Source organism: Amyelois transitella, chromosome 13 (assembly GCF_032362555.1).
Source record: "Amyelois transitella isolate CPQ chromosome 13, ilAmyTran1.1, whole genome shotgun sequence".
Lineage (NCBI taxonomy): Eukaryota > Metazoa > Arthropoda > Insecta > Lepidoptera > Pyralidae > Amyelois > Amyelois transitella.
In genome coordinates this window covers 809,024-835,464 of record NC_083516.1, presented here as the reverse complement: position 1 = coordinate 835,464, position 26,441 = coordinate 809,024, and the positions used below count along the sequence as shown (strand labels likewise).

The 26,441-nt window shown below is 35.6% G+C and overlaps 1 protein-coding gene across 1 annotated transcript in view; it reads left to right on the top strand.

Moving 5' to 3' along the window:
* The window catches only part of LOC106133162 (broad-complex core protein isoforms 1/2/3/4/5), a 109,177-nt gene that overhangs the window by 29,197 nt on the left and 53,539 nt on the right, over positions 1–26,441 (top strand). Inside the window, exon 2 of the mRNA XM_060947486.1 lies at positions 12,889–12,902. The gene's annotated coding sequence lies outside the window, so the exon portion shown is untranslated. The remainder of the gene's footprint in view (positions 1–12,888; positions 12,903–26,441) is intronic.

Sequence of the window (26,441 nt, the reverse complement as noted above, 5' to 3'; positions counted from 1 at the left end):
CACATCTTCTTTCACAGGGGTTTTGTCAAATCCAATGCTGAAAAACAAGTATTGGCTATCCCTGATACAAAGAGGAGTAGAAGTATGTAGGTATGTATGTATGTAAAAACCCTCAAATAAAGAAAAAAGGTGAACACCGCCAGGTCGCAAGCTAGTCTCGTATCGGTTTTTTGTCATCCATTTTAACTAAATGCGAACGCTTCATTATATATTTATTTTCGTTTGCGGCCTCTCCCGATATTTATTCTATGGGATGCACTAATTTGTTTTACTGATGAAATCATTTGCTTTTTATAGCATCACGTTGATTGGATACCAGGGAAGTCCATTACCTTTTATATATAGTCTTATTATAGAAAATTGTTACGTCATTCAGGATTTGTAGTATGAGTATTACATAACTTACATGAATAAAGTCAGAGACAAGCAGAAACGATATCTTATACATCTTATGCGTCATCCACATTCATCAATCTTTTTTGAGTATAGATTTATCTGCCATAATTTGTCAGTTCTTTGATTATTGATCAACAACTATGATATCCTGAGAAAGAAATAATACTTTATTTTGTTGAAAATCACACTCATCATCATCATATCGAATTAAAAATCGAACACGTATTCCCAATGTTTCAAAGAAGTTTTAAAAGATAAATATTCGGCAATATCAGTGACTAACACTGGCATGATAGACAAACAAAAGAGACAAAGCAGACATCAACAATACTACAATAGTAACCAAAGCAGTCAATGGGTCGTTCCGTGGCGATCGCTCGCAATTTCCCGCCGGCACATGTCCGAAAAATTTAAAAAACAGAAAAAAAAACGCGCCCTGTTCGAAAATAGAACTCTCGCTCTCGGCGGCCATTCGCCGATTTTTTTCTTTTTTTTTCGCGCCCCGCGCGATAGAAATAGTGACGTATTTTTTTCAGCCACTTTCGTTTTCACTAGTTGCTCGTAAAAGCAAATAAAGATCGGAAAAAACTCGGTGGATTTTTTACCGGCACCGTTTCAGGGTTATCCATTTTTTTTTCTTTTTTACTACGGCTCCTGCGGTGGGCCATTTTGTTCGGACGCTATTCTTTTTTTTATGACCAACGGGACAATTTTTTGACGAGACAAATAATCTGATTGTGCATGCTACAGTTTCAGATTACAAATTACTAACAACAATATACATATTTTATTAATCAAATGTGTATAGGATAAATTGGTTGGTTGGTTCATTCATTAATTACATATATAATTATAAAATAAAAATACCGTACATGTTTCGTACAACATCAAAAATAACCTTCATATAAAGACGAATTTCCTCAATGAACGGAGATAATACCTAATACAAAACAAATTGAAAGGTCATAATCAAAATATTTAACAAACAAGATTCTCAAAAACAACACATTTTTTGATGTTCCTATAAAAATTTAAGAAATTATAAACGAAATTAAGAATTATTTCACATAAGAATTCTCAGAATTTTATCTCTTATGCACCTAGATAGGAGAAGTATTTTTATTGTTGATATTATTGTTCGAACGGTTAAGACAATTTCAGTTGCCAGGAGAAAAAATGTTACTATAATTATAATATACTTACCTATATTAACATAACTAAAAATTTAAAACACTTTATATACATAAACTTAAAAGTTGGGTCTTGCTTTAGGCAATATATACATAAGCTAGCAACCTGTCACTTTTTGCATCACCTATCCAGCTGAACGTGGCCTTATATTTTTGGACACTATTGCTCTATTATAAAGGAGAGTCCTGATAATAATTCTTCTTCTTCTATGTCGTTACCTTAGTCTCAGTCCTGATTAACAAAAGTTAGTTTAAATTACATTGCTATCATTGGTTTTTACACGACGCCAAGGGAACCTAACCCATATTAGATCATGGTTGCACATCAAATTGCCAGAATAAACAGATTTCTTCACGATGTCTAGAAAAACCAATAAAATAAAGCATCGAACACACAGCACAGCCGGTAACGAGGCGGATATAAGCGAAACTCCCGAAAAACGTTCCAAAATTAAATCACCCGGCCGATAACCCAACCGCGGTTACACTTAAGAAAAAAAAAACTATAAAACGTATTATAGAACCTACTAAAAAAAAGATTCCGATCTGCATGGGGGGGGATCACGTTCCAACCCACACCAATAAAATGCCAACACACTAACACAAATAAGTAATAAAGTACGCGAGTAATATAAAACTAAGAAACATCAACATCCCCCTAAGCGCCCGTCTCCCTTAGGGGGGTAATTTCTCCCCGAACTTACTAAAATACTAAAAACGGAGATACAGGGTGGCACCCCTCGCCGTTTTCTTATGCAAGATCTTATATTTTAACCTAAATGTTGGCGGGTTCGCAGCGCGGAGCACTTTTGAATTATATGATGTTCTCGCTAGTGTTTCGTATCCGGATTTCGGGGGTGTAACTGGCTTTATGTATAGAGTAAATGTGCTGTAAGGAGTTTTAAAAAAAGTGTGTTTTTAATTTGTCTTTTGAGCAACCGTACTTTGATTAAAATCTTATTCCTAGTGCTTTTCAAGTTGGTTCTGGCTACCCCGTAAGGGATCAAATGATTATAATATGTAGGTGTTGCTCACTAATTAAACCTTATTACAAAACATACATACATATAATCACGTCTATATCCCTTGCGGGGTAGAGAGAGCCAGCAGTCCTGAAAGACTGATAGGCTGTTCAGCTGTTAGGCTAAATGATACAAAATATGTAAAATGTTTCATGAAAATAAAATGGACAAACTCTTTGGGTAGGTAGATACTATATATTGTCCCGTGCCTTCATACTTCTTTTGCTTCATCCAAATTCATCAATCATCATGCAACATCATCAGTAAACTGTTATCTGTATCCTGTATATTTAGTTATTGTAAGTAGTAAGTGCCGTGTGGTTCCCGGCACCAATACAATAAAGAATAGGACCACTCTATCTTTTTCCCATGGATGTCGTAAAAGACGAATAAGGGATAGGCTTACAAATTTTGGATTCTCTTTTAGGCGATGGGTTAGCAATCTGTCACTATTTAAATCTCAATTCTATCATTAAGCCAAATAGCTGAGCGCGGCCTTTCAGTCATTTCAAGACCGCTCTATCTACCCTGCAAGGGTTATAGACGTGACTATATGTAGGTATGTTAGTATAATATATGTTGGTATGTGCACAAGAAAATTAATGTACGCATATTAAAGAAGGGGAATAAAGTTTGTTGCTGGATTTCTTAGGGAGTTTTGTTTAGAGATGTTGACTTTGCGAGGGGTAGTGCGCGCGGATAATATAATCAAATGACGTGATTTGAAGAGCGCGTGTATATATGTATATCTATCTCTACGTACATGCAAAAATTATGTTCTTTGAAAACATATATTAGTATTTTTAATTAGCATTAGTAATATTAAAAAAAAAATATTGGTGCCGTGTGGTTCCCGGCACCAATAAAAAAAAAGAATAGGACCGCTCCATCTCGTTTCCATGGATGTGGTAAAAGGCGACTAAGGGATATGATTATTAATTTGTGATTCTTCTTTTAGGCGATGGGCTAGCAAACTGTCACTATTTGAATCTCAATTCTATCATGAAATGCTGAGCGTAGCCTATCAGTATTCGATGAATGTTGGGCCTGTCTACCCCGCAAGGGATATAGACGTGTCCAGTGATCATTGCGAGGCCGCAACACGGAAAGACAGAGTGGTCGTAATCAAAATTCCTACACGGCGCACGCCATTATCTTTAAAATATATATTTAAAATTCGCTCTGACACTAAATTCCATCTCTGCTTACACAGAACGCATACCACCCTGCCACACCACACGACTTACAAGATCAAAAACCCTAATCAAAACATTACCCCCTCCTTCCCAACTTTCAAGACACCACATCAATATTCTTATAATCAATTCCACAAAAAGAAACAGTCGCTGTATTGATAAATGAGGCACCCTTCATATTTCCGCGTCCCCCCTCCGCGGGGGGGTGAGTGGGGGGGGGCGTCTTAGGAACGTGCAAGATAGTAGGGTTGGCAGGGCTAATGAACTTTTAAGTTTTTAGGGGGCCTTTGTGAGATTAAAACGGAAATTCAAAGGTGAATAATAGTGAGGGTGATTCGAAACTTCTTGATTTGAAGATTTAAATGATAAGTTGGTTGAATATTTGTTCTGCAATTTTTTGACGTCCTCTGTGGCCCAACGGTAGTACGCTTGTCTGTGACACCGGAGGTCCCGGGTTCGAATCCCGACCAGGGCATGATGAGAAAAGAACTTTTTCTTATTGGCCTGGATGTTTATTTGTATAAGTATTTAAGTATTTATTATAAAATATAGTACCGTTGAGTTAGTATCTCGTAACACAAGTCTCGAACTTACTTCGAGGCTAACTCAATCTGTGTAATTGGTGACGTATATAATTATTATTTATTTATGTGTGTTAAAAATATTACAATGTTATATATAGTGAAAATGAAGTTTTTTTTAGGAAATTAACATCTTCAGTTAGCCGTAATTTTGAGGCAAACAGCTAACGAAATATACATATATTCATTCAAACCTTTATGAACTTATATTAGAAAAAGTTGTTGTTTTTACTATAAAAACCACTTTTTTTAAATATTAGACAAACTAATAAAATCATGTTTTGTGTTTCAAAAAAAGAAATGTTTATGAGTTAATTATAAATTTTAAGTAGTATTATAAAAAGAATTCTTTACTTATTACAAAGCACAGTCCACTAAAACCACAAAAGAAAAAAAATCCATGCAAAACCCGAAAAATCTTAACAACTACTAAAATATACACCAATTCGATTATGTCGTAGCAGCCCTGCTACGGCGTAGCGAGGCCTACGGTGCTACGAGCTACGAACGAGGCGTAGGCTAGTGCGCCCCGTACAACTTTTTACTAAGAACCACGCGAAATGAGCGGATAAAACATAGGTAGCTTCACTCCTAGATAACATTTATAGATAGATAATATTTATTCTACTAATATTATAAGTGCGAAAGTTTGTGAGTATGTCAGTATGGATGTTTGTTACTCTTTCACGCAAATACTACTGAACCGATTACGATGAAATTCGGTTTCCATGCGGACGAAGTCGCGGGCGGCGTCTAGTATATACCTCTAATATAGGACCACTCCATCTCTTTCCCATGGATGTCGTAAGGGGCCACTAAGGGATAGGCTAACTTGGGATTCTTCTTTTAGGCGAATGGCTAGCAACCACTATGACCCTATTCGAATCTAAATTCTTTCTTTAAGCCAAATAATTAACGTGGCCTATTTTCTTAGTCTTTTTAAGACTGTTGGCTCTGTCTACCCGGCAAGGGATATAGACGTGATTACAGTCATGTATGTATGCATGACTTCTAACAGACATCCCCAACCTTTGCAGGAGTACTTAACCACTATTGGATCATTTATAGTTATTCAGTTGCTTGAATGAACAGGTTTCCCGACGATGTTTTCCCTCACCGTAAGAGCATGGAGTATCAACAGATACATTGGTACTTGGCCTTAGTAGGATTTGTGCCTCTATGCGCATACGCATTTTTAATCGCACCTTACCGATACGACCGCCGACTCTCTTATTTGAAAACAAACGTTTTATCTCAATATCACTACATAGTATAAAACAAAGTAGCTATTTTAGTCTGTTTGTCTGTATGCTTAAATCTTTAAAATTACGCAACGGATTTTGATGCGGTTTTTTGTAACAGGTAGAGTGATTCAAGAGGAAGGTTTTTATGTATAATAACAAAATTTTGCACCCGTGCGAAGCCGGGGCGGGTCGCTAGTTTTCTATAAAATATTTGTAGATCTAGTTGTGTTTATTCTAAAATCCAAATTTAAATACACAAAACTTAACACCACCAAATTTTCAACCCCTACGCTCCTTGCTTTACACAAAAAACCGCCATCTTAAGTTCTGAAAATTCGAAAAATTGGAATCGAATCCACGTCTTAACCACCGCACATAGGCCAATGTACACGCTCTCATGTACACAACTATACTATATTCGTAATCTTTAATTACTTCGTACTTAAATAAATTGTGAACGCATTTTTTTTAAACTGGAATCAAACCCACTCTCTAACCACCGCACCTACAGCGCCGTGCCCGCTCTTATTTTAAACAACTACCGCCTTTATAATACATCCCGTTTCGCGACTAAATATCAGCGAATGTAGCGGTGTAGCGCGACCGATACCTCTTGCCCGTTCTGAGGAGCTCGGTTTAATTTATATTTTTTGTACATATTTATTATAATTTTGGAAAATTTTGGAATTTAAAACAAAAATATTGAACTTCAAATCATATTAGTTTTTAAATATTATTAATTACGATTCTTGCAAAAAAAACTCAAGTATACATTGAAATTTTTTTTAAACAATTTAAACGTAGCCTTATGTTATCACATAACACTTTTAGAGTTTCTCACAGTCCTCAGCAAAGGAACATATAACCAGGGAATTTCAATTTATACAAACCTAAATCGTATAAAATCAATAAGTATGCAGGGATCGTGGAAAGTGGACACGCATAGTCTCAATCAGCTTCTTCTGACAATACGTGATTTTTGTATATCGTTAATGATGTCAAAAAGTCCAACAATATTGTTTGAAATCTTTAAATCACCGCCTTAACCCACATTTGGGTGTCATATCATGCTTTGAATGTCCGTCTATATTCACATTTGGTTGTCATAACACTTCACATGAGTACATCAGTACGTTCCCATAAAGTATCAATCCTATTCGAGCGACCTACTTCCGCGTACCGTATTTACAAGTATTGTAAGTATAGAATTATATATTTTATAACGCTACCACCCCCGCCAACTAAGTCTTTGCGCATCTTTCTATCCCCACCTTTTTGCCTTCTTCTTTTAAAACCACCCCTCGTATGAACCCCTTTCTCCTCATTCGACTAATTTCGGGGTACAACTGGAGAATTATTTCTTGCGAGCACATCTCTAAGCGATATTCGACCCTAAATCTCATTGTGTAAAGTGTAAATTAAGTATGATAACGCACACAGTCTTGGCACTGTATCTTTTCACTTCGAAAACTAATTCGGAATTAGAAAATGGAAACAAGTGCGGTGCGCTCTCAAGCGAATTTACACCTTAAATCGTGAGTATTAAAGTTGCGTTTTGATTATAAAGTGCAGTAAAATTAGAACCGTTTCGTCAAAAATATGAAATTAAAATCTTCATACTAGCGAAAGAAGTTTTAGCATCTTTGTTTTAGACAGAGACGGGTGACGTTGCAAGCTTAGTCTCGCTCTAGAGTGGGGGTGAGAGGGGGGGAGAAATGGGTAGTTTGGAGTAAAAAGCTGGGTCTTGATCAATGCGGCGCGCATTTGGAATTAATCATAACTGGGTATTTTCGTCTATGTCCCGGGCGGGGTGTGGGGAAGGAGGGGAGCATCGGGAAATCGCGTTTCAAATGAAAATCTCTTCCTGTTTACATTTTGTAATAAATTGTTTCGCTGCGATGTTCGTGTGACGCGGGAATCGAATTTATTATTGAGGCGCTGTAAATCTGCGCGTTGAGGACATCTGGGCCCGCCGTAAAGTCTTTAGTGCGGACAATAATGCCCGCATCTGCATAGTTCCGGATTGCCTCAATAAAATCACATGTAACCCTTTGACCGACTGACCGCAATATAACGTTATGTTTTTGCACAATAATAGGTCTAGTATCTTGGCTTAATCAATCTAAAAGTACCAATATATTTTACTGAAATTCATACAAGCATACAAATTTGAAAGCACGCCTCCATCCCAAAGGATTATAATCGTAAAAACAGCTTTTTGTGCATATGACTGTTAGTACTTCTGTCCGAATCATGAATGATAAAGCCTTAACAAATTACCTAAATACTTGTACCTTGAAGTGTTGAAGTGTAGGTCCATTATTGATCTCCTGCAAAAAACTTCATAGCAAGTATACTAATACACATTGCTTTTATAAAAATATGAGGCGCGCGTTGTTGCCCATGTTCGATGATTTGTAGTAGAGGTAGGTAGGTAGGTAGAAGGTAGCCTTTGCATTTGGAATACTACAAGCAGGTGGAGCCGCGTGAAAAAAACTAGTTAGCAATATGTTTCATTTGTATTTTTTTTTTGTCAAAATTCAAAATTTTTGAATTTTGAATAAATAGTACCTATGTCTGTTTCTTTCCTGTGTAGAATGTAAAAGTCAATCAAGGGATAGGCTGATAAACTTGGGATATTTTTAAGGCGATGGGCTAGCAACCAGTCACTATTTGAATCTCAATTCCATCATTAAACTACACAGCAAAACGGTCTTTTCAAGATTGTTGGTTCTGTCTACCCCGAAAGTGGTGACGATCGTATGTATTACCTTTTTAACACGGAACTTAACCCACTGGATCATGGTTTTCACACAATGGTTTAGCTAATCTTCCCTTATTTACCTCCTACGACATAGGGAAGGGATGGATTGATCGGAAATTCCATTACTTTTTCTTACAGTTTCGTACTATGATTCGCCCGCGGCTCCACCCCCGTGAAAAGTTTTCTATGTCCTTCTCCGTACTGTATTTATGCAAAATTTCATTTAGATCGGTTCAGTAGTTTTGACGCGAAAGACAAACAAACAAATACGCGTTCACTTTCATATTATGAGCACGGATCAGTAGTTATCAAAATTTTCCAGTAGTTATCAAAATTTTCCAGTAGTATCAAAATTTTCAAAGATTTTCGCGCTAGTGAACAGGTATTAAACAAGCGACTTAACTCCATTCTTTCGACTCATTCTTAGCGATCGTAAAATCCGGTTAAAGTAGGGAGCGAAATTCTATTAATTTAATAGATAATGTGGACGAAGCGAAAGAAGTATGCAGAGATCGTGGCAAGTGGAAAGAGGTAGTCTCTGCCTACCCCTCCGGGAAAGAGGCGTGATTTTATGTATGTATGTATGTATGTAATAGATAATCGGTAAGAAACTTCACGCGATTTATATCTGGAAGCGAATAAAAGAATATTATTCTGCCGAAAAGAGTTAGCTCTTAGATATGATAAGGCTAGCTTCGCCCGCGCGAATTTAGCGTCACCTACACGCGCGAATTTAGCGCCATATACAAAGAATGAAGAACGTGAATTATAATTTTTGCCGGAATTTAAATCCTACGTCCTACTCCAGGCTCTTAATTAAATGTACGCATAACTTCATGAAGATAAGTATATATTATGCAAATAAAAGTTTGAATTTGAATTTTTAAGTTCAGTAAATAACGCGTGAAGAGAAAAAATGTGTCGATAGCCACGAGTAGCTAATGATGTTATTATGATTCAGGAATAGAAACAAGTTGTTAAAGCCTCGCCATAAATACATCCTAAGCCTGGCTAATAGTGCCAAAAAACACCAAGTAAATTTTCAAGCAAAAAAATAACGCCTTTAATAATATTACAGGCAAACTAACCGCAAACAAACTTGTTGCTTACGCATATATTGCAGGGGACAAGATACTGTCAAGAATTGTTGTCAAAACGTACCTCTTTCCTTGTTATAAAAATATATTACATCACAACACGATTTTGAATCTTATAACTATTTCTTTAAGATGTATTTCTGGCTGTGTATCAGTCTATAGATAAAACTATTCCACCGAGTTACTTCCTTCCACAATATTTGCGAATACTCGTGTAATAATATTTATATTTTTTTGTAAAAACGTTTGCTATTCAGAGCAAAGTGGAGTGAATTTGTTTTTATTAAGCGGATGATATTTTAACGTTTGATTTCTATTGCTGTTGCAATAATATGGCGTGTTTTATATTTTATTCTTTTAGTTTTTTATTTAGCTAAATGAATTGAAAGTTGACAAAATTGAATGAGAGTGTTGATTTGGAAAAACAAATATTTCACACTTTTAATATTCTATTGAATTATTTTTGCAAACTTACAATAATACGTACCTACATTTTATAAGTGATTCATTAGAAATAGTCATCGAGAAAATATTTTTTATTTAAAACAAATCCAGTTCAATACTTCTGATTTTTTAAAGTATATCATAGTACTTACATACCATTTATCTGGCATAATGATAAGAACAGAACGTTTTATTTTAATATTTTAGCTAGGTAAGTACATAATTGTAAAGTTTCTTTCAAATCCGTCTAGTATTTGTTACGTGAAAGACAAACATACATTTATTATTAGTCTTACAAAATGTCAATATACTAATAATGTTATTACTACTGTTTGTAGACCCTAAACATACATACGTACATATAATCACGTCTATATACCCTGCGGGGTAGACAGAGCCAACAGTCTTAAAAAGACTGATAGGCCACGTTCAGCTATTTGGCTTTAAGATAGAATTGACATTCAAATAGTGACAGGTTGCTAGCCCATCGCCTAAAAGAAGAGTCCCAAGTTAATAAGCCTACCCTTTAGTCGCCTTTTAAGACATCCATGGGAGAGAGATGGAGTGGTCCTATTCTTTTATTCAATTGGTGCCGGGTACCACACGGCACCTAGACTTTAAACAGAAAAAAAAAGCCCATCTAAACGCTAGCAACATCGCAGGAACACGTCATTGCCAGTACCCAAAAGGAATCCGACTAAACGCGGCCCGCATGTGAGGAATAATTTAAAAATACGCAAAATACGGCCACTTCAGTTCTAACCAACCCCTCCCTTTGCGTATTTTTCGGTATGCGTGGCAGGTGGCGCCACCCTAGGGGTGTTCGTTAAAAAGCGCCCGAGTACTGTAGTATTATAAAAGTTGTGCCTACCGCGTATAAGTAGTGATGGTGTGGGGCAGGGTGGTGGGGGTACCACCTAGTTAGACAGTTAAAAGTATGCGGTATTAACAGAACGGAAATGAATATACGCCGGGAGCCTGGGCCCGGGTTAGATAATGAAAATACTTTTGCTTTTTTTTTATTTCGGCTTAGGTTTTGAACTAGGCACGTTTTGGCGGTCCGAGTCGCGGACGGATTGGATGCTGTTTATCGATTTATTAGTGTTTTACATGAGAAATGAACGAGGGAATTAGATGAGCTAGCGTTTTGTATGAAAATTCATTACCGTGTTCAAATGTGTATTTTTCCTAAGAATTGTTCATTTTAAATTGATTTTATTTCAAATCATTTTTTTTTTTTATTTATTTACTTTCTTACATCTACCATTATAGACTTAATCTAATGCGAGTGTATAATCAATAATAACATATTATATGCTGCCCTTGTGAATTCACTCAAACTGCAATTGAACAAATCATATCTCATTCGATATGATATTAGAAATATAGTCTTCTATCTTTGATATGGGAATATTAGTTTTTACTTGCCAATTTATCTATCTAGTACAATTAATTGTATCTAGTTGCATGCAGCCACAAAAAAAGTAAGAAATAAACTGATGAAATTAAAAAATATAATTTTAGATGTATATATTAAAAATAAAAAATAATAATAATTGACAACTTACAGCGTTACCTTAGTACAAATTTGTTAAATATATTAATAAATAAATAAACAATAAAATAATTTCCCCGAAATTATGGAAGTTTAATATCAATGGCAACACTTATCAAATTAAAGACCGTATTTTATTAATATCTTTAGGTATAAAGCCAAAGTTTTTCTCAATAATAGGTACGTCAAACCCCTTACAGAAGAGCCTTTTTACTTATGACACAATGACATAGTTACGAGATCTTTTTTCGCTGTGTAGTCGAGTAAGATTATTAAATAAAATACACTTTGCACATTGATAGTATAAAATTGACACGTATATTTAATTGTCAATCAATAATTTAGCCATTTATTGCCCATATATACATATCGAAAATAAATTAAATTAATTTTATTTTCTAGAAATAATGTGTACTTTTCTTGGAAAATTAATGATTAGGCCAATATTAATTATGTGAATGTTCATTAAATATATGAATTGTTGATTTAAGACTAAATAAAAGTCAATATTTCTTAATAATATAAATTTTATTTGAGTATTTTTATTATTTGCTCAATAAAAAAAATTAAGAATGATTACCATGTTCCCGGCACCAATAGATAAAGAATAGGGCCACTCTATTCCTTTCCCATGGATGTGGTAAAAGGCGACTAAGGGATAGGCTAATAAACTTAGGATTCCTCTTTTAGGCGATGGGCTAGCAACATGTCAGTATTTTAATCTTAGCAGCAGGTGGCCTATCGGTCTTTGAAAGACTATTGGCTCTGCCTACCCTGCTAGGAATATAGACGTGACTATATGTACGTATGTAAGAATGATTTAACCATATCATTAGGAAAACGTTATCTACGAAAACGTCAACATACAGGCCTATTCTGACAGGTTTTTTTGCTTCGTCTTACACTCACAAACCGTATTTATCACACTTCCGTGGTAGACAGAGCCTGCAGCCTCAAAAATACTTGAATCCACGTTCAAATGGATATCTGAACAATTATTTTAAGGCACATTAAGATCTATAGACATTGATTTTTTTATTCAGTAATAAAAACGGGATCACTAAGAATCAAGTTACAGCGTGTGGAAGTAATTACAGCAATTTTTCAGTGATTTACGTTCTATAAACTAATTGCATGTTATAAGCGACAATATGAGCTTAGTAAATCACTAGAGGCCGCCCGCGACTTCGTCCGCGTGGAAACCCTATCATAACTTAACAATAAATCCCGCGGGAACTCCGGTATAAAAAGCCTATATGTTATTCTGGGTACATATGTTATACCTACCTACATACCAAATTTCATCGTAATCGGTAAAGTCGTTTTTGCGTAAAAGAGTAACAAACATCCATTTTAAAACACTCTGATTTAATTTTAATAAATAATCTATTTGTTTCAGGTCCAAATAAATTGGTAAGTTCCCGATACATGCTCGATACTTGCTTCTATACCAGGTAAAAACTAACATATGTACATATCTACATAGATTTAAATATTTTTTTGGGTAAGTACTTACATATTTTTTGCCTGTCTGCATTTTTTCACTACATCTAAGATATTGCCTGTATATAGGTATTTCGTCTTTGCCTGATCTAAAGATATGTTAATTACACCTCTTTCCCGGAGGGATAGGCAGAGATCACACTTTTACTAACCCCTACATACTTCTCACATTCATAACTCTGTTCATGCAAGCGCGTCGGTTTTGGGTACTCTTGACCTAAACTAACTGATGTATAACGTACCTTATACATACATATGGTCACGTCTATATCCCTTGCGGGGTAGACATAGCCATCAGGCTTTAAAAGACTGAATGCATACGTTAAGCTATTACATATATAACGTACCTTATATCTTTTGTAATTTTATTTATATGTCATTTTATAAATTACTAGCTGTCCCGGCAAACGTTTTTTGCTATATAAATAATTTTAAAGTAATTTATAGTTAAAAAAAAAGTTAAGGGTGGACAACCCTTATCACTAAGGGGTATAAAAAATAAATGTTGGCCGATTGTCAAACCTACTCAATATGCTCACAAAATTTCATGAGAATCGGTCGAGCCGTTTCGGACGAGTACGGGAACGAACATTGTGACACGAGAATTTTATATATAAGATAATTTAAGGTACAACATAATGATTTTTAAATAAATACAGAAGAATTATAAACATTCACGTTAAACTATAACAAGTCATAATAAAAAAGGGGAAGTTCAAAAAATGATTGACTGACTAGGTAACTGTGAAGGGAGTGTTAACTGAGACGTGTGATATGATATGTGACAGGATAACTTGGATTAAACTAACATACTGTTTACAGACAAAAAGTGGATTAAAATACCAAATAAAATAAACCTTATGAAAATATTTTCTAGTTTAACATAATTTCAAGATTTTTCAACGATTTACATATGATAAAACAGTAAAAAAAATTTGTCTATACATTGAATATATTTTCAAAAAAATAATTTATAACGATATTAAAATAGCAACCTAGCATAAATTTGACGACTTTTCGTCTATTATATTATATATACTATTCGAGTATGTTTGTTTGTACACGCTAAACTCCGGAACTAAAGAACGGATTTGAATGAAACTTTATATATACGGTACCTATGTGCATACATATCACACATCACGCCTCTTTCCCGGAGGGGTAGGCAGAGACTACCTCTTTCCACTTGCCACGATCTCTGCATACTTCCTTCGCTTCATCCACATTCATAACCCTATGTGCATGTGTGTATAATTAATCTCACCGAACACCTCAAACGAGCTAAAGAAAAAAAAAACAAAAGACAAAAACATCCTCTGCTTAAAGTCTAACAAATTTCACCCTTGACTCTGCGCCGCCACAAATCATAATTAACCAGAAAGTCTTCACACCAAAACAAAAAAAAAAAAACAAAAAACTGTAATTCAAATCTCCCGATAGAAACATTAAAATAAATAAACCCCCAACTTCTAATGACAAATTTGTGCCAGCGAAAAATCTAATTCACGCACGGTGGGTGGCGACCCCCGCCCGCCCCCACGTACATCTACGTGTACAACATACACCGCATATACGCAATTTTTGATCAATACTTAAAAATTAACCCAGCCTCCGGTAGTTTTAAAAATACTCTGCGCATGTCATGAGTTTTAATCAGCCCTTTGTGACGCCTACCGCCCTGTGAATGTGTGGATTGTTCGTTGTTCGTACGTAGACGTGATATTTGAGGCCGTTCTAATTTTCATATATACATACGTTATTATTGTTAACAAGTTTTCGTTTGAGACAAACGAAATTATTTCTAAGAATTCGATGTTTCGTTAAGGAGGTATTTTTTTTTGTTATTTAATGAGATTGCTTAAGTTATGTGAAGTTTAGTCTCAATTTATAGAAATACTAAACTGTTAGAAGCGAAATTGTCCGCCTTAAATCTCTATAATGTACACACATATAATCACGTCTTTATCTCGTACGGAATACACAGAGCCAATAGTCTCGAAAAGTCTGAAATACCTCGTTCAGCTATTTAGAATTGACTTCAAAATACTTCAAATATGTAGTGACAGGTTGTAAGCCCATCGCTTATCTAAAAGAAGAATCCCAAGTTCACTAGACTTTCCCTTGATAATCTTTCGCAAACCGGTCCGGTCCCGGGTTCGAACCCCAGTCAATTCAAAATGAAAAACAATCTTTCTTTTTATTATATTTATTTATTTAAACTTTATGCACGTAAAATGTACAAACAGGTGAACTTAATGCCACTTATAATTATTGACCGGATTATATAAAATACTCGTATAGATGAAGACTTTGAATTAGTTTAAAGTAACTAATTTTTTGAACCAAATTCGTAGCATTTTTGTAATATGTTAACATACAACTCAGACATCATATAAATTCATTCATTCACTCGTATTATCACGTCTAAGACCTGGCGGGGTAGATAAAGCCAGCAGTCTTGAAAGACTGACAGGCCACGTTCAACTTAATGATAGAATTGAGATTCAAATAGTGACGGGTTGCTAGCCCTTTTGCCTAAAAGAATCCCAGGTTTACAAGCCTGTCCCTTAGTCGCCTTTTAAGGAATCCATGGGAAAGAGATGGAATGGGAAAGAGAGTATAAAATAATAGGACTACTATTATTTTTTATATCGGTGCCGGGCATCACACGGCAATATTCAAAATTTAAAATAAAAACAACTTAATGAAAACTTACTTTAAAAATTCCTAGATAATTTCTCTCAGTATATTATCACAAAGTCTAAGGCGAGAAAGTCAGGACACAGCAGTAAGTTATCAGCGTCGTAAAAGCCGAGGGGATCCGAAACCTGAGATGTGACACGCATGACAATCGTGTATTAACGTGTTTGGACATGTTTAGTTATTTTGCGCGGGAATTCTTGAGCATTCAAACCTCTTATTATTTATTTCTCTATCTCACATCAGTGGGAATTTATTAAGTATTCATTTGCATATAATCACGTCTTCATCCCTTACGGGGTTAACATAGCTTCACAGAGACAGAAGTAAGGGTTCTTCATACAGGCGATGAGCTAGCAACCTTACAGTATTTGTATCTCAATTTAATCTCAATTTACAGCTTAGTGTGGCCTTTTAGTCTTTTCTATTGATCTGTCTACCCCGCAAGGGATATAGACGTGATTATATGTATGTAATTACCAACTTGCTTTTTGGCGATCCATATCTTAGTTTTTCAGTCCTTTAGTAATCTCTTAAAACACAAATAAAACATAGAGAATATAAAATAAAATCTTTAGGCAGGCAGAGACGACATCTTTATAAAAAAAATAAAAAAAATTATGTAGTTATACATTATTTACAAGAACGACGAAAGAAGTATAATTTAACAAATTTCCTTGACCGACTTTTGACCCAATTTACAACCAGGAAAACGGAGTTGTACTTGTGTAATGATATAAATTATTACACTCATACACTTAAATATTTAAAATGACTTCAAAAGAGATGGTGCTGTGAATTCCGCAAACATAAGACGAAAGGAAAATGTTCGAATCTATATTTAACCATGCGAATGGGAGGGTCTTAAGTGCTATTAAAATTAGCTATACAATCTTCATATATATATATATATAAATATATATATATATATAAATATATATATATATATAAATATATATATATATATGAAAAATCTGAACCATTGCATCTCCTTCCCATGGATATCATAAAAGGCGACTGGCGACTAAGGGATAGGCTTATTAACTTGGGTTTCTACTTGTAAGCGATGTTGCAGCTGAGTATGTTCGTAATATATACAAGTATAGAGCTATAATTATACAAATATACATATATATATATGTATATATAATCATGTCTGTATCCCTTGCGGAGTAGACAGAGCCAACAGTATTGAAAAGACAGACTGGCTACGTTCAACTGTTCGGCTTAATGGTTCAAATAGTGACAGGTTACTAGCCCATCGCCTAAAAGTAGCATCCCAAATTTATAAGCCTATCCCTTAGTTAGGAAGGAGATGGAGTGGTCTTATTCTTTTTTATCGGTGCCGGATACCACACGGCATTTGAGAGATAATTTAATAAATAATAGAATAACGTTAATCTTTATTAGTCATGAAATCCGGCAAGCCGCGTGAGGATGGCGAGCTACTTAACCTGGTGAGCGTTGAAGTAGACCAAAGGCGAAGACCCGTAGAGGGCGCACGCTAAGAAGGGACCCTATCTAAAAAGATTTTTTAAAGCACTAATTTCGTCATTTAGTCGCCTCTGACGGCATCCACAATAAAAACAAACCTCAATAGGTTATATCGGGACCCAAATAGACTTCCTTCCAACAAAAGCCCTATTACGGTAAAGGAAAATTACATAAAATAAGGCGCCATCTTGAAAAATACATTAAAGTACTCGCTCATTCAAAAAACGCCAAATTAAAATAATTCTTGTAATAATAATGTTTCTCGTAGACCCGCTACGGCGTAGTACTACGACTACGGCGTAGGCGGCCGATTTCTTCCTCTTCCGTAGAAGGTGTGTTGCTTTTGGTACTATTGGTTTGGTTCCAACTTCATCTTTGTGCTTTACGGTGTAGACAGAGTCTAGCCAAGTTTAACTGAATAGTTTTATGATTGAATTGTGATTCGAACATTGGACTGAGGTTGTTAGTTATCGCCTATATGATTACTAGTATGTACGTCAGAAAAGTAAGGGAGGAATCAGTATTTATCTGAATTTCCAAGTTAATAAAGTTAATAATTTAAAGAATAAATAAAAGAGAGCAAATCTAAATAAAATAATAAAGCTATTCTTAAGGACCTATTTAATGGAGTTCGGATTCCAAAGATGTAGTACAAAGTAGAATAAACCAAATGAGATTTTTCTCCGCCCTCAGGAATCCAGTTGTATATTGATCCCGACAGCCATCTCTCCTGTTACGGGATTATGTAGATTAGTGGCTCTTAACAATAACTAGCCACCGCTCCTGGTTTTACACGTTTTTTTTTTGGTGTGAACACCATTTCACGGGAAATATTCGGGCATTATTGACAACATAGTGATTTTTTTAGAACCTTCATTTAGGCGATGGGCTTAGCAACATGTTATACATACATATTATCACGTCTATATCCCTTTCAGGGTAGTCAGAGCCAACAAGCTTGAAAAGACTTAATGTAAATAGTACACAGTTACAAGTAATATAAATCACTTGCAATAACGGACTTATCCCATGAAGGGATCTCTTCCAATCAACCGGCAAACATTAAAGGAGATATATAATTAAGTAAATAAGCGGTAATTATATTATTATAATTGTAATTAACAGTTATAAAATGAGCCGTGTGGTTGCCGGCACCAATAAAAAAAAATAGGACCACTCCATCTCGTTCCCTCATGTCGTAAAAAGCGACTAAGGGATAGGCTTATAAACTTGAGATTCTTCTTTAAGCGACAGGCTAGCAACCTGTCATTATTTAAATCTCAATTCTATCAAACAGCTGAACGTGGCCTATCAGTATTTTCAAGACTGTTGGCTCTGTCTACCCTGCAAGGGATATAGACGTGATTATATATATATGCAAGCGGTAATTCACTGGGTTTATATTCGTTATTTAATTAAAATATTAAGTTCTTCCGTGCTCTATCTCTCTTGTAATTCGGCACTAAGTCGCTCGATCATGAGTTGTCCCTGTATCTAGATTTTCCCGTGCCAAATCTTAACAGGAGACTTCAAACACTTTTGTTATTTACCATATTGTAAGTTAATGAATAAATATTTTTTCATTTTCATTTTCATTTCATTTTTTCATTTCATTTCAAATCTTTGGCTACGGTTGTCCACCACGTGAACTGTAGTCACCAATATTTAGAATATATACGAGTACGTACAATATAATCACGTCTTTATTCCTCACGGACTCAGTGTCAAGCAAAATCTACGTTCGGCTACACGGTTTGATGTTAACCATCAGAATGTTTAGATGTTTTACACAATTAATAATTAGATGAGATAATTATAAATTGTGTTATGTTTGGAATTATTTTAATAATTTCCCAAAAAAAAAAAACTCCCAACACATAAAAAATTAATTTAATTTAATTCCATTTTCAAAATTTAATTTCATGTACATGGAATTATTTTGATAAATTTATTTATTTTTTCAATAAATTTTACTCCTAACACGCGCCCTTCGTACTCATCTCGCGTTAGTTTTAAAACTCACATTTCGGCAACATCCGATGATAACTCTAACACACGACTCCGTAATAAAAATTATATGCCCCAATTTACGATGGCGGGGGGGGTGGGGGCCGAAAAATTCACCCACCACCCCTGATTGCGGGATCGAACCTACTAAATGGGGGTAAAAATCTGGGGGTGGTGAGAGAACGATACATTTTTATCATTATCCCTGTCTAACGAACTATGGATTTGCAAGTAATTATTAATTCCGTTCTCCCCCCCTTTTTTTTGTGTATGTGTGTTTTTAACTTAATTTCCGCGTTTAACTGCGTTTTATTTTATGTACTGTACGGGGTTGTATTAAATTTTTTTTTGATTTGGTTGCGTTTTATTTTTTGTCTAAAATTCGTCTGGGCTATCCATAGGAAATTGTTTAAAAATGTTTCCTTCTAAACGCTTCCCTATGAATTTCTATCTGAGTAACTTTTTAATTATGACATACACACAAAAACAATATTATGCAGCCTTTCCTTTTCTTGTTTAAGAACAAAAAGTTTTTGTTTATGGAATGTATTGAAATTGAGATTTTGCTGTTCGTTCAAATTCATGATCATGAGGCATTGCGATGAGGAACATATCTCTTTTCCTATTATCTGGGGTTGGATCTTCTTCCAGCCTTCCTCTTCTTCTTCCAAACCAAATGTTCTTTTACAAAGAGGCCTTCTGAAACCGAATGTCGTTGGCAGGTATAAGGCGGGACAAAATTCTTATTACTATAAAAGATCGAAGAGTATTTTGGAACGTGCTAGTTAGGACTGGAATCCTAGACAAATTGCAAACGCATTTCTATATGTTACCTATCGATGACAAAACATAACTAATAAAAGGGATCTTTATCAAAAATAAAAACAAATGAATGACAGCGAATGAACTTCATAAAAACGTATAGAATACCACAAGCGAACGCATTTTCTTGTTTCTACAACTTTTTCAGAATCTTTAGAAGCTGCAAATATTTCTTTTCCATTCGCCGTTTTAATATTCCAGGTGTAACTAATTACAAGTATTTTTAAGGCCGCTTCTCAGTATATTCATAGAAGGAGAAACAAACAGTTGACTTTTTGTGAAGAGGTTCTCTATTATCAGTCGAATATCATATGTCCAAAGTAAAAAATAATAATACCTATATTACTCAAATATAACAATATCGTACAGCATTTAATTTTTAGCGAAAAATAGTAAACTAAAACTTCAAAATCCCGGTCTTAAAAATAAAAATGGACAAAATCCCATTCGCTAATCCTCGGAATGCGAAAAAGAGCAAAATCCGTTTTCACTTTCTAAAAAATGTCGAATAAAAATATTCGCGCGTTGTATGCACTTTTGTTTTTTTTAGATCGGCCTAACTACAGGCGTGCCGGCCGAAATATTTTCCATTGCGTGGACTCTGAAAAAAAAAGTAGAAAAATTGACACACTCTCACTCTTCATAGTTCAATTAAAAGGCCGCGCTTCAAAATCTTTTTTTTTCGACGTTTTAAGACTGGCCGCACGGATCATTGGCATTTTTATAAAAATGTTTGTCAATTTATTTGAAATAGGAATTTTATTTTATAGTTTTTTTTACGCTACCGTGAACGGGTATCAAATTCGGAGATTACACATTTTGACACGTTCTTTTTTTTTGAAAACTCGATTGGATTTTTGTTTATTTGATATTATTGTAGGTAGTATAGATCCATAGACATAATAAAGGAAAGATATGTCTATTTTTTTGACATCTTTACTCAAAAATAAAATTTGTAACAAAGGATTTGATAAAGTTTTATATCTAGAAATTTAAAGCCCCAGTGAAGCGTGAGTTTCTTATGAAATATTACGATCTTAACACATAATTAAGGTTAAGTACACAACTAACACAAAATTAAAATGATTTGTCTATTTTTATGACACTCGAAAAAGGGATTAAAGAATTGTCTGGATTTCTAAAGCGGGCCGATATTTTTCCCGAGTGAGTCAGGACGTCACAGGACCTGAGCCTCGAACCCCCTACCCTCGCGGCTATGATTTATTGCCGAGCCCGTTTTCAAACACATGTACCAATTTACCTACACGCGTGGGGACTTATTCTCGAGCAAATTTAATTTTAAAATCATAAATTTGAATTATTAAGTAGATTAGTATGATAAAAAAAGAAAAGAACAACTCGGTCTTGTTTCCATAGATTTCGTAAAAGGCGACTAAGGGATAGGCTAATAAACTTGATATTCTCCTTTAGGTGGTGGGCTAGCAACCTGTCACTATTTGAATCTAAATTCTATCATTAAGCCAAATAGCTGAACATGGCCTATCAGTCTTTTCAAGACTGATGGCTCTGTCCACTCCGCAAGGGATATAGACGTGACCATATGTATGTATTTATGTATCAATATGATTTCTTAGACGTATTAGCAATAAAAAAAATAAAGTGAGTGCTAGCTGCTTTTTTTTCCGCTAAAATCATAAAAGTTGAGCAAAGTAGATCTGTAACTTTACATTCTTATTTTAAGCCATGGGATAGCAACATGTCACTATTTGAATTCCAATTCTATCAATACCCATTCAGCTAAACGTGACCTTTCAGTCTTTTACTATGACTCTATACACACCTTCAGAGATACAGACGTGGTAATATGTATGTATACTATGTAGGAAACTCCATTCCGTTAGCTGGGTGAAAAATCACATTATTGGTCCGACAAAATATAATATAATCTCATTAGGAAATTTCTAAGTACGCTCGGATCGACGCGCGAAGTAAGACATAGTACACGTTCATGTAGAAACATAACAACATATAGGTATAATATATCTACTTGGAACGTGTATCGACGAATTAGCGAAGCACTCCCCTGCGCTATATTTTCCGCGGCAAAATTATGAGTGTGAATTTTCTACGAAGAGCAAATTTAATGGGGTAGATACGACACTTTGATTGAGAACGTACGAAATTAGGCTAAACCTTATGACGGTTAAGAGAGAATGTAGAATTGAATGTATTCAGAGATCGTGGCAAACATAATAATTACGAATTTAATTGTGCCGTGCCATGTGGTTCCCGACACCAATACAAAAAAGAATAGGACCACTCCATCTCTTTCCCATGGATGTCGTAAAAGGCGACTAAGGGATAGGCTTACATTCTTGAGATTCTTTTTTAGGCGATGGGTTAGCAACCTGTCACTATTTGAATCTCAATTCTATCATTAAGCCAAATAGCTGAACGTGGTCATTCAGTCTTTTCAAAACTGTTGGCTCTGTCTACCCCGTAAGGGATATAGACGTGACCATAATGTATGTATGTATGTACGAATTTAATTCTTACAGGGCAATAACAAATAGTAAATAATAAATAAATAAATAGTCTCGCAAACAAAAAATAAATAAATAAATAGTCTCGCAAAGGCTGAAAGGCTGTATGGCATAACGATGGAATTGAGATTCAAACAGTGCTATACCGTGTGGTTTCCGGCACTTTATAATAGAACCACTCCATATGTTCCCCCATGGATGTCGTAAAAGGCGACTAAGAGATAGGCTTATAAACTTGGAATTCCTCTTGTAGGCAATGAGTCACTATATTGATCTCAATTCCATCATTAAGCAGCTGAACGCCGCGTTTCAGTTTTTTTAAGACTGCGGGCTCTGTCTTACCCGCAAGGGATATAGACGTAACTATAGTATGCGTATATGCGGTAATTGCTTAATTGCTAGTCCATCGCCTTAAAGAAGAATCTCAAATTTATAAGCCTTTTCTCTTATTTGTAATTAAAAATCAGTATCTAATATCCAAAATTAATCTATACCTAAATGACGACATTGTTCACGCAATCTCTTTCTCAAATTTTTAATGAAGATCAAAATCAAAGAAGAGTAAGAAAGTCAAAGTGTGCCTTAATTAAACCATCTATGGATTCATACTCTAAGGCTGATTCGTTCGCGCACATTAAGTTATAGATGTGTGGAGCTACACCCTAAATTATTTCGACATATGCAAATTTGTGCGCACCTACAGATGTAGGCAGAGAGTAGGTTGGGATAGAAAGTTCTATTTTAAAAGACTTACCTTCCACTGCTTGCTTTTACATGCATACCAACACGTCTATGTTCTTTGTAGGGTAGATAGAACCAACAGTCTTGAAAAAACTGATAGGCCACGCTCAGCTGTTTGGCTCAATGTTAGAATTTAGATTTTCAGATAGTGAAAGGTTGCTAGCTCTTCACCTTAAAAAAAAATTCCCAAGTTTATAAGCCTAAAGTTTATCCCTTAGTAGCCTTTTACGACATTTATATTTTCGTCTTGGTTTTCACCTTTCTATGTTCCCATTTATATTGGCCTGAAGAATCGTTACTATTAATTTGAAAATGAAGGTTATTTGATCTCAAACTTTTTGTATAAACTGCGTTAGCATTCTCAAATTGCACCATCTTTAAAAGACCTATCGATTTGATTTCTGTAATTATAACTCAACGATTATGGCCTTCTGTTCTCATCTTCTTTGCCATACACCTAGGGACGAGAGTCTCCCAAAAAAGCCGAAGCGGCGCAGTTGTAAAATTGTCTAACTACCCCCCGCGCGCGCTCATTACAGCGCGTGCGTGGGCTACACGCGGGGGCAGGTCACAGAGTTGTGTCTTGAGATATCTCGAAGAAATTTCGGACGTCAAAAAATCCGTTCAAAAATCGGAATGTTAAAAATCATCTTTTTTAGGATACATGTACTGTTTCTTGGTAAATAAAAAGATAAGAACAATACACACGAAGGTTCTCAGCTTAATCCAATGGTAGACTGTTAGATGATGCTATTAGCATTAAGTCCTACTATTGTACTTTAAAAAATTGAATTGTTACAATAAAGAAAAAATAATAAAAAACACACGTTTAAATCTTATCGTGGTTATATATTTCGGAGTTTTGATTAAAATTGTAAAACCGATGCTCTTGTACACAAGGTACCTAATGTTCGATTGCGCACGCGCAAGTATTATGGAACCTTGTGTAAGAAGGTGCTCACGGTGAAGGAAAACATCGTAAGGAAACTTACACTTGCAAACAACTGGATAATTTAATCATGATATATTATGGGACTGGTCTTTAGTCTAGACTAGTCTAGTCTTAGACTTTATTCGCTCGGTGTCAAAGCCTGAATCATCTAGTCCAGGATCATTGTCCGGGGATTCCTCAGGATGTGAACGAGCTGAGGGTCTGCAGGGTCGTGTGTGAATAAAACCACTTTTTTTGGCTGTTCAAGGCGTCATGTGTTATTGTCGTCTTAGTCAAATTTTGATTGTCCTTTTTTCATCAGTCTGTCAGTCAGTTTTGTTCATCTAAAATGTCAAGTTAAAGTGTCGTTGTCCGTGGAGGCTGAACGGCCGCTACAAGATACAATCGTGACTTACCACAGTCAGATCAAGTAGATGATGATAAGTACTTAATCATGTGCTTTCCCAACTCCTGAAAATCGCGGGCAGACAAATGCTACTTTATCCCGCTTAATATTTTTTTAACGTCCTCAAGAAATATCTCAAGATACATTTTTCTAATTCACCCCCGTCTGCAGTCAGAAAACGTACCGCGACTCAGATCGCGATACTAACGCATGTTCATCTCTTTCTAGTTTTGAAAAACCCCGCGCTCCCCTCCCGCACCCCTTCACCCCCGCCCCCCATGGGTGTAGGGACACCCCCTACTCATCTCCTAATTCCTTACATATTTAAATTCCACTTTCAACGTTCGTTTGAGTCTTCATATTGTCTCACATGGCCCCGTTTCGGTGCCGTTTCGAAGGTTTTTCCTACGCCTTATCTTAAGTTGGGGTTAATTTTTTAAGGTCTTGAGAAAGTATCATCTTTACCGTAGGAGAAGACTAAAGGTTAAGAGCGATTAATAGTTCACCAAATATTTTGAGACTGGTTGGTCATTAAACTTTTGCTACAGCAAGTCTTCTTCCTCCTGGATTTAGTACCAGTAACATCCTCACCACTCTGGAGAGGAGCCCGGGGTACGCTCTTGACCTTAGACCCTCGATTGAGTGATTCAGGTTTTTAGCACAAAACGACAGCCATCTAACCTCCGCAACCCTTGCAGGGGAACCTTATCCGTATTGGATCGATCATGGTTACACATCCATTTGCCTGAATGTACAGGTTTCCTTACGATGTTTTCTCTCACCGTAAGAGCATACATACATATAGTCACGTCTTTATCCCTTGCGGGGTGAACAGAGCCAATAGTCTTGAAAAGATTGAATGGCCACGTTCAGCTAATACGCTTAATGACAGAATTGAGATTCAAATAGTTACTAGCCCAAGAGTAACTGTAAGAGCATCTGTTAATATTCACAAAATCTTCGATGTAATCATTGGTACATGTGCCGTGGTGGGATTTGAACTTATGCCTTTTGCGTCACACGAATTTTAACCGGTCACCTTACCAATTCGACCAGCGACGCGACGCTCTTTGTGTTTACAGCAAGTAATCACAAAATATTTTAAGGACTTCAAACAGATTTGTTCATATCAATTCAGACATGAAGCAACTCCAATTCAACCTTCTTGACTCCTATAAAAGAACTTTACCCAGATTGGATAGCCTTTGAACATAGTATAAAGCAAATAGAGTGCCGTGTGGTTCCCGGCACCAATACAAAAAAGAATAGGACCACTCCACCTCTTTCCCATGGATGTCGTAAAAGGCAACTAAGTTATAGGCTTACAAACATCGGATTCTTTTTTAGGAGACGGGCTAAAAACCTGTCATTAGTTGAATCTCAATTCTATCGTTAAGCCAAATAGCTGAACGTGGCCATTCAGTCTTTTCAAAACTGGTAGCTCTGTCTACCCCGCAAGGGATATAGACGTGACCATATGTATTTATGTTTTCCCTCACATTAAAACTAGCGAAATAATGTCTGCCAATTTAGCCAGACGACATACGCAACGTCTTCATGGCCGCAATAGAAAGTGTTTGAACAACTGGTTTTGTTTTGCCAACTATATTTGACTAAAATGTGTAAAAATTTAGTTATAATTTACATCATCAATACCTACTGTGACTTGATTATCATTGTGTAATAACTATTTATAGAAAGTAATTTGTTGTAAAACTTTGCCGTGTGGTTCCCGGCAACAATAGAAAAAGAATTGGACCGCTCCATCTCTCTCCCATGGATGTCGTAAAAGGCGACTAAGGGGTAGGCTTATAAACTTGGGATTCTTCTTTTAGGCGATGGGC